Source organism: Pteropus alecto, unplaced genomic scaffold (assembly GCF_000325575.1).
Source record: "Pteropus alecto unplaced genomic scaffold, ASM32557v1 scaffold57, whole genome shotgun sequence".
Classification (NCBI taxonomy): Eukaryota; Metazoa; Chordata; class Mammalia; order Chiroptera; family Pteropodidae; genus Pteropus; species Pteropus alecto.
The window spans coordinates 1,508,562-1,521,832 of record NW_006442508.1 but is presented as its reverse complement, the minus strand read 5'-3'; positions in this window follow the sequence as shown (position 1 = coordinate 1,521,832).

Sequence of the window (13,271 nt, the reverse complement as noted above, 5' to 3'; positions counted from 1 at the left end):
TGGAATATTACTCAGCCATAAGAAGAGATGAAATACTATTTGTGACAACATGGATGGACCTTGAGATAATTATGCTAAGCGAAATAAGCCAGACAGAAAAAGTTGAAAACCACATGATATCACTTATATGTGGGATATAAACCTAAAAGCAGAAAATGAACAGGACAAACAAACAGACTCATGGACATGGACAATAAACTAGTGTTAGCGTAGGGTAGAGGGGAGAGGGGAGGGTGTATATGGCGTAAAAGGGGTCAAATACGTGGTGACAGAAAGAAATCTAATTATGGACAGTGAACATATAATGTAATATATATGTGCCTTACTTTTAAATCGTATACCCGAAACACTGGATTTCGTCAACCAATGTCATCATATTAAAAATTTAAAAAAATAAAATAAAACCAAAACATTAGCAGAGATTTTGAAAGAGACTGAGCCAGAGCCTTCTTTCTCCCAGCTGGTGCATGATCACCTATCTCAGCTTTCATAAGAGATTGTGCATTGCTTCCCAACCACAAAAGACTCCCGTACTGAGAATGAATGGATCTGCGACCCATTTGTAAATAAGCCAGGTGAATTGACTTTGTCCGTGCTAGAAGAGGATCAACTGCTTGAGATCACAAATGGTGGTAGCCTTAAAAGTATGTGTGAGACAACTTCAAATCTCTTTACATTCTGGATTACAATCTAGGTGGAATATCCTGAGATGCTATAAAGACACTGAAGCCTGCTTCTATTTTTAACATCCTGTATTTGTGAAGCAGGGTTTTCTGTAGTGACAGCAACCAAAACAAGATATGAGGTAGGCTGGGCACAAGCAACACATTTCAGGTCTCACTGTGTCTCATCACCCCAAGATGGGAACGTCTAGTTGCTGGAAAACAAGCTCAGGGCTCCCACCAATTCTGCATTATGGTGAATCATATAATTATTTCATTATATATTACAATGTAATAAAAATAGAAATAAAGTGCATAATAAATGTATGCTCTTGAATCATCCTGAAATCATTGCCTCCCTCACCCTCATCCATGGTAAATTGTCTTTCACAAAACCGGCTCCTGGTGCCAAAAAGGTTGGGGATCACTGCCCTAGGCAACAAAATGTAAAGTGGCATGCCCTTAAGGTGATATCTGCTCTCCATCTACTATAACACAATTATTATCTATACTATTGATTCTCCTACATTTATTCAGAGCCAGCCCATTGAAGACCCCATGGACTCCCCAAAACAAGATAGTTGTTTTGAACCTGCTCCCCATCTAGTAGCCTCCTCCCTGGAAAAGGTTTGGCACTTGAGACTTGACATCTCTGCCAGGAGATTCTAATACGTCTCCTCCAGACACTCACAGTCCAAAATTTACTATTCAGTTGTAACAAACCACATAATACCTTGTCACATCCTTTTTCTTGGATTAACATTTGTATTAGTTTCCTAGGGCTGCTGTAGCAAATGTGATACCTTAAAAAACAGAAATTATTCTTTCACACTTCTGGAAGCCAGAAGTCCAAAATCAAGGTGCCAGGAGGGCCACACTCCCTCTGATGGTCTGGGAGAGGATCTTTCTTTGTGTCTTCCTTTTTAGGGACTCCTGGTATACCTTGCTTATAGCAGCGTAACTCCAATCACTGCCTCCATCTTCACATGACCCTTGCATCTCCATGTCTCAAATATTCCTCTCTGTGCCCTTCTATGGGCACAATTAATAGGTAGAGTAGGCATTGTAGTGAGAATGATATAAATAAATGAGTTAGGATTTAGATATAGCTTTGTTGGGGGGGGGCGGGAATTCAACCCACTACAATGTTACACCTATATCTGATTTTCTTTTTAGATAAGGAGCTAATTATAATCGTAGCTAACACTTATTGAGAACTTACTCAGGCATCAGGTTAAGCATTTTACAATTGCTATCTCACTTAAGTTACAAAATGTCTTTCCCCTACCCCAGTAGTCCCTAAGTTTTTTTGGCACCAGGAATCAGTTTTGTGAAAGTCCAAGGCCCCATGAGTTTAGTTCCTATGTTTTCTTCTATATAATTTATTGTTTCAAGTCTTATATTAAGGTTCTTTATCCATTTTGAGCTAATTTGGGTGTGTGGTGATAGACAACAGTCTAGTTTCATTCTTTTGTAGGTGGTTTTCCAGTTTTCCCAGGACCATTTATTGAAGAGGCTTCCTTTCTCCACCATATATTTTTGGTTCTTTGGTCGTGACAATTATTTTCCCAGATAAATATGGGTTTACTTCTGGACTTTCGATTCTGTTCCACTGGTCCGTGTGTCTGTTTTGCCGCCAGTACCATGCTGTTTGGATTACTGTCTCTTTGCAGTATAATTTGAAGTTGGGCAGAGCGATGCCTCCAGTCTCGTTCTTTTTTCTCAGGATGGCTTTGGCCATGCAGGGTCTTTTGTGCTTCCATACAAATCTGATGATAAGGTCCTGTCAACTATGTTGGTTCTTACAATCTAAGAACACAGAATATCTTCCATTTCTTTGTATCTTCTTTAATTTCTTTTAATCGAGTCTTATAGAATTCATCATATAGGTCCTTCACAGTTTTCATTAAATTTATTCTCTGCTAATAGTTGAAATATGTCAAAAACCCCAAAGTTCACTTGTCGCCCTCGTAATTCCAGCTTGACTTTGAATGCAGCCACTTTATCTGCCAACTTAAACACAGTTGTCATTCTCCCCTGAAGTGACAGATTGAGTTGCTTAAGCAGGTTGAATATGCCACACAAGTAAGCAAGTTTTGCGACCCATTCTGTCACTGAAATGTGCCACCAGTGGTGATTGTTTCTAAAAGAAGTCTCTGGAGCGACTCTTGTAACTCAAAGACTCTGGCCAGTGACCTACCTTTAGAAAGCTATCTCACTTCTGTGTATAAGAGAAGACGGTGTGCTCTGCGTCCATCTCCTCACAGAGCCGCGTGAACAGACATGAGTTAACGGCATATATTTTAATGTGGTCGATCATTTTAATCACATCCTGCAAAACGTTGTTACATTCAGGTGACATTGTTCAGCTAGCTAGCATTTCTCTATGGATGACACATTGGGTAGACTCAAATTCAGAAGTGACCTCTTTGACCTGAGTAGTGAAACCAGAAAGCCATCCAGTCATGGCAGCCTCTCCATCCATGCATATACCAACACAGAATGACCAACTCAGTTTTCCTGATGTAATCATTGAAAGACTTGAATAGTTCTGCAGTTGTGGTGTTGGTTGGCAACAAAAGTGCACGCAACATATCCTCTTGCACATGCTCCTGAAAAACATACAACACAAAAACAAGCATTGTTGCTTTGTTGTCAACATCGGTAGACTTGTCAACCTGGATTGCATACCATGGTGACACATTAACCCTCTCTAACAATTGTACTTCATTATCCTCTGCTATTTTATTATTCATTTAGTTATGTTGCTAGCCAAAAGGGGAACACGTGCCACCTTTTGAACTGCAGCTTTGCCTAAAAGATCACAACAAATGGCCTTAGCGGCAGGCAATAGTAAGGGGCTTCTTAGCTTTAGCAGTATAGTTAGCCACTAAGAATGATGCTCTCAGTGCAGACACATTTGACGAAGTGGTGGCCTTCAATAATTGCTTCTGTTCTTCGTGTTCACATTTTTTTTTCTTTTGAAAAACTCCAGAGGCTTCTCTTTTAATGCAGGGTGCTTGGTCTCCATTTGGCGAAGCAGTTTTGAAGGTTTCATGGCTTTCCTAGATAGCCGGTCGCCACAGATTACACAAAGTGAGTTTGGAGAATGTTAGTCACCTATTGCAATGAACCCATAATTTAAGAAGTATTCTTGGTATTTTCTTTCAAATGCAGCTTTCTTTTTGTTGGCAGACTTAGAGTCTTCTGCTATCTCATCATTATTGGGTTTTTTCCCCTTTTCAAAGAAGCTCTCCAGTGATGTTTGATTTTTACTCATTTTGGCTAGGGTTAGCTTGTGGGCTTACCAAAACTGTGACTGAGACAAGTGGGCAGTACGGGAAGGATGGAAGTAAACAAAATAATGGGCAGGCCACGCGCAGACTGAAATAAGTGTCAGATTCTGATTTAAAGCCTGCCACCAGATGCAGCTATAAAATTGAAATAATCAACTCACTTGCCACTATAAAGCCAGCCATCAGATGCAGCTTAATTGTCACTTGCCACTCACTGATAGGATTTTGATGAGTCTGCAAGCAAATGATTTATTATGGTCTCTGTGCAGTCAAACCTCCTTGCTAATGTTTATTTGCAGCTGCTCCCCAGCGCTAGCATCACTGCCTCAGCTCCACCTAAGATCATCAGGCATTAGAGTCTCATAAGGACCCCGCAACCAAGATCCCTTGCATGCACAGTTCACAACAGGGTTCACACTCATGAGAATCTAATGCCTGATGATCTGAGGTGGAGCTGAGGTGATGTTGCTAGTGCTGGGGAGTGGCTGCAAATACAGATGAAGCTTCACTTGCCAGCCCACTGCTCACCTCTTGCTGTGTGGCTCAGTTCCTAACAGGCCACAGACTGGTATTAGGGTTGGGGATCCTTCCACCTCCCATTAACTACCAAAATATCCAGTTTTCACTTCTTTGCCTTCTGGTGATGAGAGTAGCATTTCAAAATTCCTGCCAGTGAATAGAGCAATAGCTTTCACAAGTGAGGAAGAATTGCTGCTCCTAAACAATCACTAGTATGACTTGTTTGGTCGCTTTTTGAATCTGTACAGCTAGATTTACACTTGCTTGTAATTCTAATGCTATTCACTAAACTTGATATCTGATACCAGACTCTTTTTAAGGAATATGATCTGTCTGTTTCTCAACTTATAACTAATGCCTGTCAAGTTTGACCATCAAGAATACATACTGTTTGAAGTAAAATATTTCAAACATACATTAGAATTGAAAGAATTTTACAATAACATCTGTATACTCACTACCTAAACTACGCTAACATTTTACTAGTCTTATTTTATTCTATAATTGTATATCCATCTATCCTTCCTATCTATAAATCCACTTTAGTTTTTTCTCCCCTCAAGTACTTCAGCATGCATGTTATTAAACCAGACCAGAACACAGGCTCTTTAGTGGCAAGCAAATCCTCAGAGAGAGGCAAGAAAGAGAATGGTAGTGTCTTCTTTCACACTACCAGTTAAACCAGGCACTCCTCTTTCCATGGGCGGAAGTGGAAGAGAGGCCAAGAGTGTCACAGTAGGGATCTCTCTTTACAAGGAAACAGGAAGAGTAGGGAGTATATTCCCTTACGAAGGCTACACTGAGTGATTTAATGGGTAAGCTTCTTCAATAGCATCCAAATAATAAACACAACAGTGTCTTACCATTCCTAACACTACTACCAAGAAACAATTTGGACTTCAGTAACTGTAGTGTCTTCCATTTTTTACAATTCTCCTATGACTATGTCCAAACTGTTTCTCTTTGCCTTTTTATTTACCTGTTGCTCTCATTCTTGATACTCCCAAAGTCCATTCTCCATGCAAAGAGGAATATGATGACCTATGGTGATGGACTCACATCCCAATAGCTCCCTCATCAGAGAGGGAAAAAAATTATTTACTTCCAACTCCAGGCTGAAAACTTCTGATGAATGAAAAATGTTCCAGCTTGGATCACACATCTATCCTGGATCAATCATTGGGCAAAGAGAACAAGGTCCAACTTGGGTCACGTGTCAACACCTGCATTCAAAAGATTAATATCCACTATACAAAGAAGTTAGGGGTGCTGGGCCTCACAAGAAACACAAAGGAATTCCAATGTTCTAACTCATTTATTTATATCATCCTTACTCCAATGCCCACTCCACCCATAAAGCATGTTAAAAGTTGAAACTCCTATTGGAATTATAGTGAGAAAATTTCTTTAACAAATGTTTTTTATATTGTGACATTGCAAGGGAGGGATACAATTTTTGTAAGACTCTGTTTAGATTAAATGAATGATTAGTGAAAGATTAACATGCTTTCATATCAAGAAATATTAGCAGTTTTTACTAAGATAAATCTTGACATTTTTTGTTCTTGATATTTTTGTTGAGGAAAATAGAAACCTTAAAGGTGAATTCAAATGCCCAAGAAACTTGGTATTAAGGGGAGAATAAACTGTTTAACCTCTATTTAACCTTCTCTAGAATGTTTATTTAAATGTTCTGCCAATGTTGATATGATTCAACGATGTAACCCAGGTTATGTACAGTTAGATATAATTTATTTACAAATTTGCAGAACTTTGGTTGCTTCTACAATAAGCTTTAAGAAAAATAAACTGGATATGCAACTGCTTTAATCAATGTCAAACATATAAAGTAAAAACAAAATTGAGACAGTTCCAATCCTTTACAACAACTTTGTTTTTCTAACTCAAAGATTTGACTGGTAGCCAAATAAAAAATATATATATTAGGATAAATAACACAAATCTAGGGTCTCTTAATTCAAAATCTCACTCATTTCTCCAACTGTAACATCAGTAACCAACTGGTCTATCAAAATCAAGATAAAATCGATCAAAAACTCATTTTGTTTTGCAAAAACTACGATCTACTCTTGTGACAGTGCTAGCAAAAGTAAAATTCTGGAAATCCTTATTTTTCTTAGTATATGGGTTTTAAAATCTCAAATACCCTGACCTTTTCAAAGTACCAGGGCTAAATCCTATAAGCAATTGAAACTTGGGTAAAAATGTGCTAAAAAATATAATTAAAGAAGGAAATGAATTATCAAATGGCTCCCCTGTAGGACATCTTCAAATATCCAGTTTAGGATTATTTCAGAGATGCTGAGTAAATTCTGGCTTGATTCTAAACCAAATGCCCAGTGGGGCTGCCCAACTGAATGCCAAGTTCCTCCACAGCACTCTGCTTTGACCCTCCCTGGGACTCTCCCAGTGTATGCTCTGCTCCTGCTTTGCAGATAGCCTTCCTGCCATGAGAAATTCTGCCTATCAGCCCAAAAAGCCTGGGCGGGGTTTCCCCACAACTGAGTTAGCCTGCTTCTATCTTTCTGGAAGAGAAGATAGTCAAATTGGACAGTTGAAACATAACAGGAAGGCAGTTCCTCTAGGTTCCTGTACCAGGAAATAGCTCCTAGTGCCAAGACTATAACTCCAAAGCCAAGATCACAATCATATGGAGTTTGACTTTCTGTGTTTAATTCCACTCCTACTAAGAAATAATGCTTTGCAAAAAAAAAAAAAACAACACACAAAAAAACAAAACAAAACAAAAATGAAACAACAACAAAACAAACAAACAAAAAACAAAAACAGTGATGTCTAAAGTGCACCCTGTTTGGCATCAAGCCTTGGGCAAACACAGAGACCTTTGTCCCTCCTTGTATCCTGTGGCAGACAAAGAGTTCCTGTCATGATTCTCCTCATTCTAGATAAAACAATCCTTTAAGAAAGTGGAAAAAATAAATGTAAGATATTAGAACATTGGAACCACTTAGCCAGCCTAGAAGATAATCCATTCACTCAATATTTTGTTTTTGAGAGTGGAAACTCATGAATGTTTTAAGGAATAGTGTAATTGCCCTTCATGATATAAGGCCTAAAATCTATTGATGGACCCCAAATATCTCTAATTCCCCTTTATAGCCTATAAATCCTCATAAATCTAACTCAGTCATATAACACTTCCACCTTGAACGCAGCCAAATAGACTGAGAGTCATGCATAAAGAGTTATCAGCATTAATGGTGTAAGAAACAGCCAAACCTGTAGAAAACTTTGAGTTTATTTCAGCCCAAACTGACAACCGTTGATGAAAAGCAAGATCTCAAATGCTCCAGAGAAATGGCAGTTTGCAGCTTCTTTTATGCATTTGGAATTAAAGAGAGAATATAACAATAACTCCATGAAGGTTAGGGAAAGCAAGGCAAGGATTGGATTAGAGGGTAGTTAACAGAATTATGCACTCTCTTATGGATGGTTTTGCCTGAGAGGTCTAAAAAGAGGCATTTCAAAGGTGTGTTAACCTAGATGCACAGAAACAATGAACAGGGCTTGCTTAAGGGAAAGATAAACCTTTTAGTAAAGAAGTTATATGCCTGGGGAGTGACTACCATGACCTGCACCATTAGGAACCCATGATCAGATCACACTGTGAGGTTACTTTCCATAGAACCTCTTATTTTGTCCACAATATTCAAGGAGTTAACTCCTAAATTTCCTGCTTTTCTTACTTCCTCATTTTCAATTCCCCTTGGACATCCTTCAATATATGTTTTTGGCTTAGCTTCTTCATTTTAATGCATTGATGACTGCCTCTACTGGCTTCTAACCCAAGGTTCCATTCTTAGTTTGTAAACTCCTCTGTCACTCTGACAGTTCTTTATCGACAACAGGATATTGGGAAACACCTTCTACATTTGCATTGCCACCTCACCCAGGCAAGTCACACTGAGTTTGGCCTAACCTTCCAGACATACTCTTCAATGGTAACTCATTCTCTAAGTTAACTGCTCCTCCCCTTTATAATGTAATATTTTTCCTTATTCACAACAAACCACTTGGTTCAAGTATATAAGCCAGCAATTTCCAGCACACTGGAATCAAGTGAGACATTTTAAAGACCTACCTATACCCATATCTTACTCCCAGATTCTAACTTAATAAATATAGGTACAACTAGTATTCTTTAAAGCTTCCAAAGTTTAGAATTTCTAGATTTCAAGCATACATTTCAGTTCAAGTCAACCTAGCCCTTCTCCACATCTGTCTTTACTGACTGAGAAGTTTAAATCTTTTTAGTCTGACTTCTTACAGAATCCTTTATCCTTTTGATTATTTTAACTGCTGCTCTCAACTTGTTAAAGTTTGCGATGTTAATTTAGGCAGGTGAAAAGAATAATTGATACCACCTGCAGACCACAATAGCTAGAAGTCAAGCAGATGGAAACAATCATATTCTAAACTTCTCAAAGGAAGGGACATGCCTTATCCATCTTTGTATTTCCACACTCTCCACCATGGTACTTTGATCAAAGTAGGTGCCTAATACATATTTAGGAGAGAAAGTAGGATAACTTGTATATAGGATCTGCTTCCAATTTTTAAAATACCTATAATATATATATGATGTGCATGTAGTTAGAAAATAGTTTGGTGGGGAGTAACCAGTATTTTTTCAATTGCTCACTTTTTTAGTGCCTTTATTGGGATATAAATCATACAATCCACCCTTTTAAAGTATACAATTCAATGGTTTTTAGTATATTCAGAGTTATGCAACCAACACCACAATCAGTTTTAGAACATTCATCACCCTAAAAGGAAACCCTGTGCCCATTAGCAGTCACTGCCAATTCCTCCCAAATCCCTTTTCCCCAGACCTAGGCAACCTCTAATCTATTTTATGTCTCAATAGATTTGCCTATTCTGGACATTCATATAAATAGAATCATACATATGTGGCCTTATGTGTCAAGCTTCCTTCACTTCATATTTTGCTTTCAAGGTTCATCCACATTGTAGCATGTTTTAGCACACCATTCATTTTTATTGCCAAATAGTATTCCATTGTATGGATGTAAAGTATTTTATTTATTCACTCACCAGCTGATGGGCATTTGGGTTATTTTCACTTTTAGCTATTATGACAAATGCTGCTACGAACATTTGTTTCTGTGGATATATATTTTCATTTCTCTTGGGTATATACACAGGAGTAGAATTGCTAGGTCATATGGTAACTCTATATTTAAACTTTTGAGAAACTGACAAACTGTTTTTCAAACTGGCAGCACCCTCTTACATTGCCACTATCACCCCTCTTCTCTCCCTCCCCTTTAGCCAAGCAGCTAGGCCTTTACTTTCCCATTGCCTCAGGAAAAGAATGAGGCTGACTAAAAGAAGAAATAAAAGAATGTTCCTGACTTTTATTTCCAAAAGCCCTTAGAGGACCAGAAAAAACTCAATGATAGACCAAATTGATTAGAGGAAGGACTTCCCTCAGCCTACATCACCCCATCCTCAATCATACAAAAAAAAAAGTTTCCTCCAGGGCTGAAAACAGGAGACCAGAGAGAAGACATTTGACTGCAGTTACTAGGTCCCAGAAGGTGGTTGTTGGATGGGCAGCATACTTTTCCTGAAAAGTCCTTCAGAGAGTCTTGTAGACATTTCCTCACCTAGGGTGGCAAGAAAAGCAGATGGTTCCACAGCACTCAAGGCTCACACAGAAGGGCCACATTGGCATGAATGAGGGACATCTCAGTGTCGACACAGACATGAAGGACCCAGGGCCTACCACCTAACACCTTGAAACCACATAAATTTCCTGAAACTTAGATTTAGTCTTAGGGGTAAGAAATGGTGAGAGAAACCCAAACTATTCAAGCTTAATTTTCAACCAGTCTAGCAAAATATAAGTTCAAAATAAAAATTTAGTTGTGCTGTGGCAAAGTGGAGGAAATTATGTTTTTGAGTTTTGCGCTAAGATTACTACCCACAAGATTTTAAAAAATACTGAAGAAGTAGAAGAAAAATGACGCAGAAGCTCTGTTCATCCCTCTGGCGACCAAATCAAAATTATAACGGAAACAAGAAACAGCCACAAAGAAAAATCGCCTGAGATCTAGATGAACAAGCCATAGAACTAGGGAGAAATCCAAGAAAGCACTCTGCAATGGCAGAGGTAGGATGGGGTGGGGATGCAGGGCTGCCCAGTCCCGAGCAGCTGAGTGAGACGGAGGCTGCGGCAGTGGCAGATGCCTCTTAAAGGGGCCACGTGCGAGCGGATTTTCGCGGAGATGGACCTGCTCGCTCTGAGCACCTTTTGGCTGCGTGCAGGGGACACGAGGGACTTACTAGGAGATATGGTCAGAGTGAGGGTCGAGGCAAGACTTGCCTGTACAGAAGTGCCAGTGGTATCCATTGTTCTCTGTTGAGCCCTCCTCCATCCCAGTGCACAGACACAGTGCTGCCATAGCTGTGACATCATCAAACTGGATAATAAAGATTGCTCCACCCAGAGTATTCCCTGAAACCCCGCCTCCCCCAACCTGGGCCCCACCCAAGCCACATCCAGGTGTATCCTCAGCGAGTTAGCTGCACCTTGCTGAGCAGTGCCTAGACTCACGCTGAAGGCAGCTGGCCTCAGTTTCTGGTGTGGCCTTTTGAGGCAACTATAAGCACAGCAACAGTGGGTTGCTTGCTGATTCTTGACAGGTGGCCTTGGAGGGGTGGAGGCTTGGGCTAAATTTGGCCTGCAGCTGAACTCTCAGGATATTCGTAATGGTAACCATACACCAAAGATTCAAAACTGAAGTATATAACATAAAACAAGAAGAACCAGAGGCAAAACCCACAAAAGCAAACCAAAATAAAGAACACAGAAACACAAGGACATGGAAGCAATGGAAGCACTGGGATACCAAAAAGCAAAAGATAAAATGGCTATAAGAAGACCTCCTATTTCAATAATCATCTGAAATGTAAATGGACTGAACTCACCAATAAAAAGGCACAGAGTTGCAGAATGGATCAAAAACAAAACCCAACCATAGCTGCCTCCAGGAGACACATCTCAGATCCAAAGACATATATAGACTCAACGTGAAAGGGTGGAAAATGATATTTCAAGCAAATGGCATTCGAAGAAAAGTGGGAGTAATGGTACTAATATCAGATGAAATAGACTTCACAATAAAAAAGGTAAAGAAAGGTACTGAAGGACACTTCATAATGATAAAGAGAATCATACACCAAGAAGACATAAAGACATAACACTTATTAATATCTATGCTCCCAATTAGGGAGCACCGAAATATGCAAAGCAATTACTAACAGAACTACAGGGAGAAATAGACTTAAACACTATCGTAGTAGGAGACCTAAATACCCCACTGTCGGATATGGACAGATCATCCAAACAGAAAATCAATAAGGAAATAATATCTTTAAATGACACCATAGACCAGCAGGACATAATTGACATTTACAGAGCCTTCCCTCCCGAAGCAGCTGAGTATATATTCTTCTCTAGTGAACATGAGACATTCTCAAGAATCAACCACATACTGGGACACAGAGATAGCCTCAACAAATATAAGAGGGTTGAAATCATACCAACCTTATTCTCTGATCATAATACCTTAAAACTAAATATAAACTGCAAAAAGAAATCAGAAAGAACCACAAATACATGCATATTAAACTGCATGCTACTGAGGAATAACTGGGTCAGAGAAGAAATAAAAAGAGAGATCAAGAGATACACAGAAACAAATGATAATGATAGAACAACATTTCAAAACTTTGGGACACGGCAAAAGCAATCATAAGAGGAAAGTTCATATCATTCAGGCCTATCTCCAAAAACAAGAATGAGCCCAAATAAACAAACAAACACTTCATCTTAAAAAACAAGAAAAGAAATCAAAATTAGAGCAGAAATAAATGAAAGTGAAAACAAACAAACAAACAAACAAAATATATAGAAAAAATAAATGCTATGAGAGCTGTTTCTTTGAGGTTAATAAAATTGACAACCTCCTGGCTAGACTCACTATAGAAAAAAGAGAAAGAACACAAATGAACAAAATCAGGGATGAAAGAGGGGAAATTATGACTGACATCGCAGAAATACAAAGGATCACACAAGAATACTATGAAAAAGGATATAACACCAAATTTAATAACCAGTACTTAGAAAAAAACAGTTTTCCTAGACTGAAAAAGAACTGGTAAATTTAAATAGACCGATCAGCAGTATGGAAATTGAAACAATCATCAAAAACCTACCAAAAAGTAAAAGTCCAGGACCAGATGGCTTCGCCAGTGAGTTCTACCAAACATTCAAAGAAGATTTAATACCTATTCTCCTCAAACTCTTCCAAAAAATCGAAGAGGAGACAATATTTCCCAACTCATTTTATGAGGCCAGTATTACTCTGATACCAAAACCTGGTAAAGATAACACAAAAAAAGAAAACTATGCACCAATATCTCTCATGAACCCAGATGCAAAAATCCTATATAAGATACTAGCGAACCAAATACAGCAACATATTAAAAGGATTATACACCACAATTGAGTGCGCTTCATCCCTGTATTAAAAAGATTATACACCACGATCGAGTGGGCTTCATCCCAGGGGTACAGGGATGGTTCAACATATGCAAATCTATTAATGTGATACACCACATAAATAAATTAAGAAATAAGAATCATATGATCATATCAATAGATGCCGAAAAAGCCTTTGACAAGATACGGCATCCATTTATGATCAAAACACTTAACAAA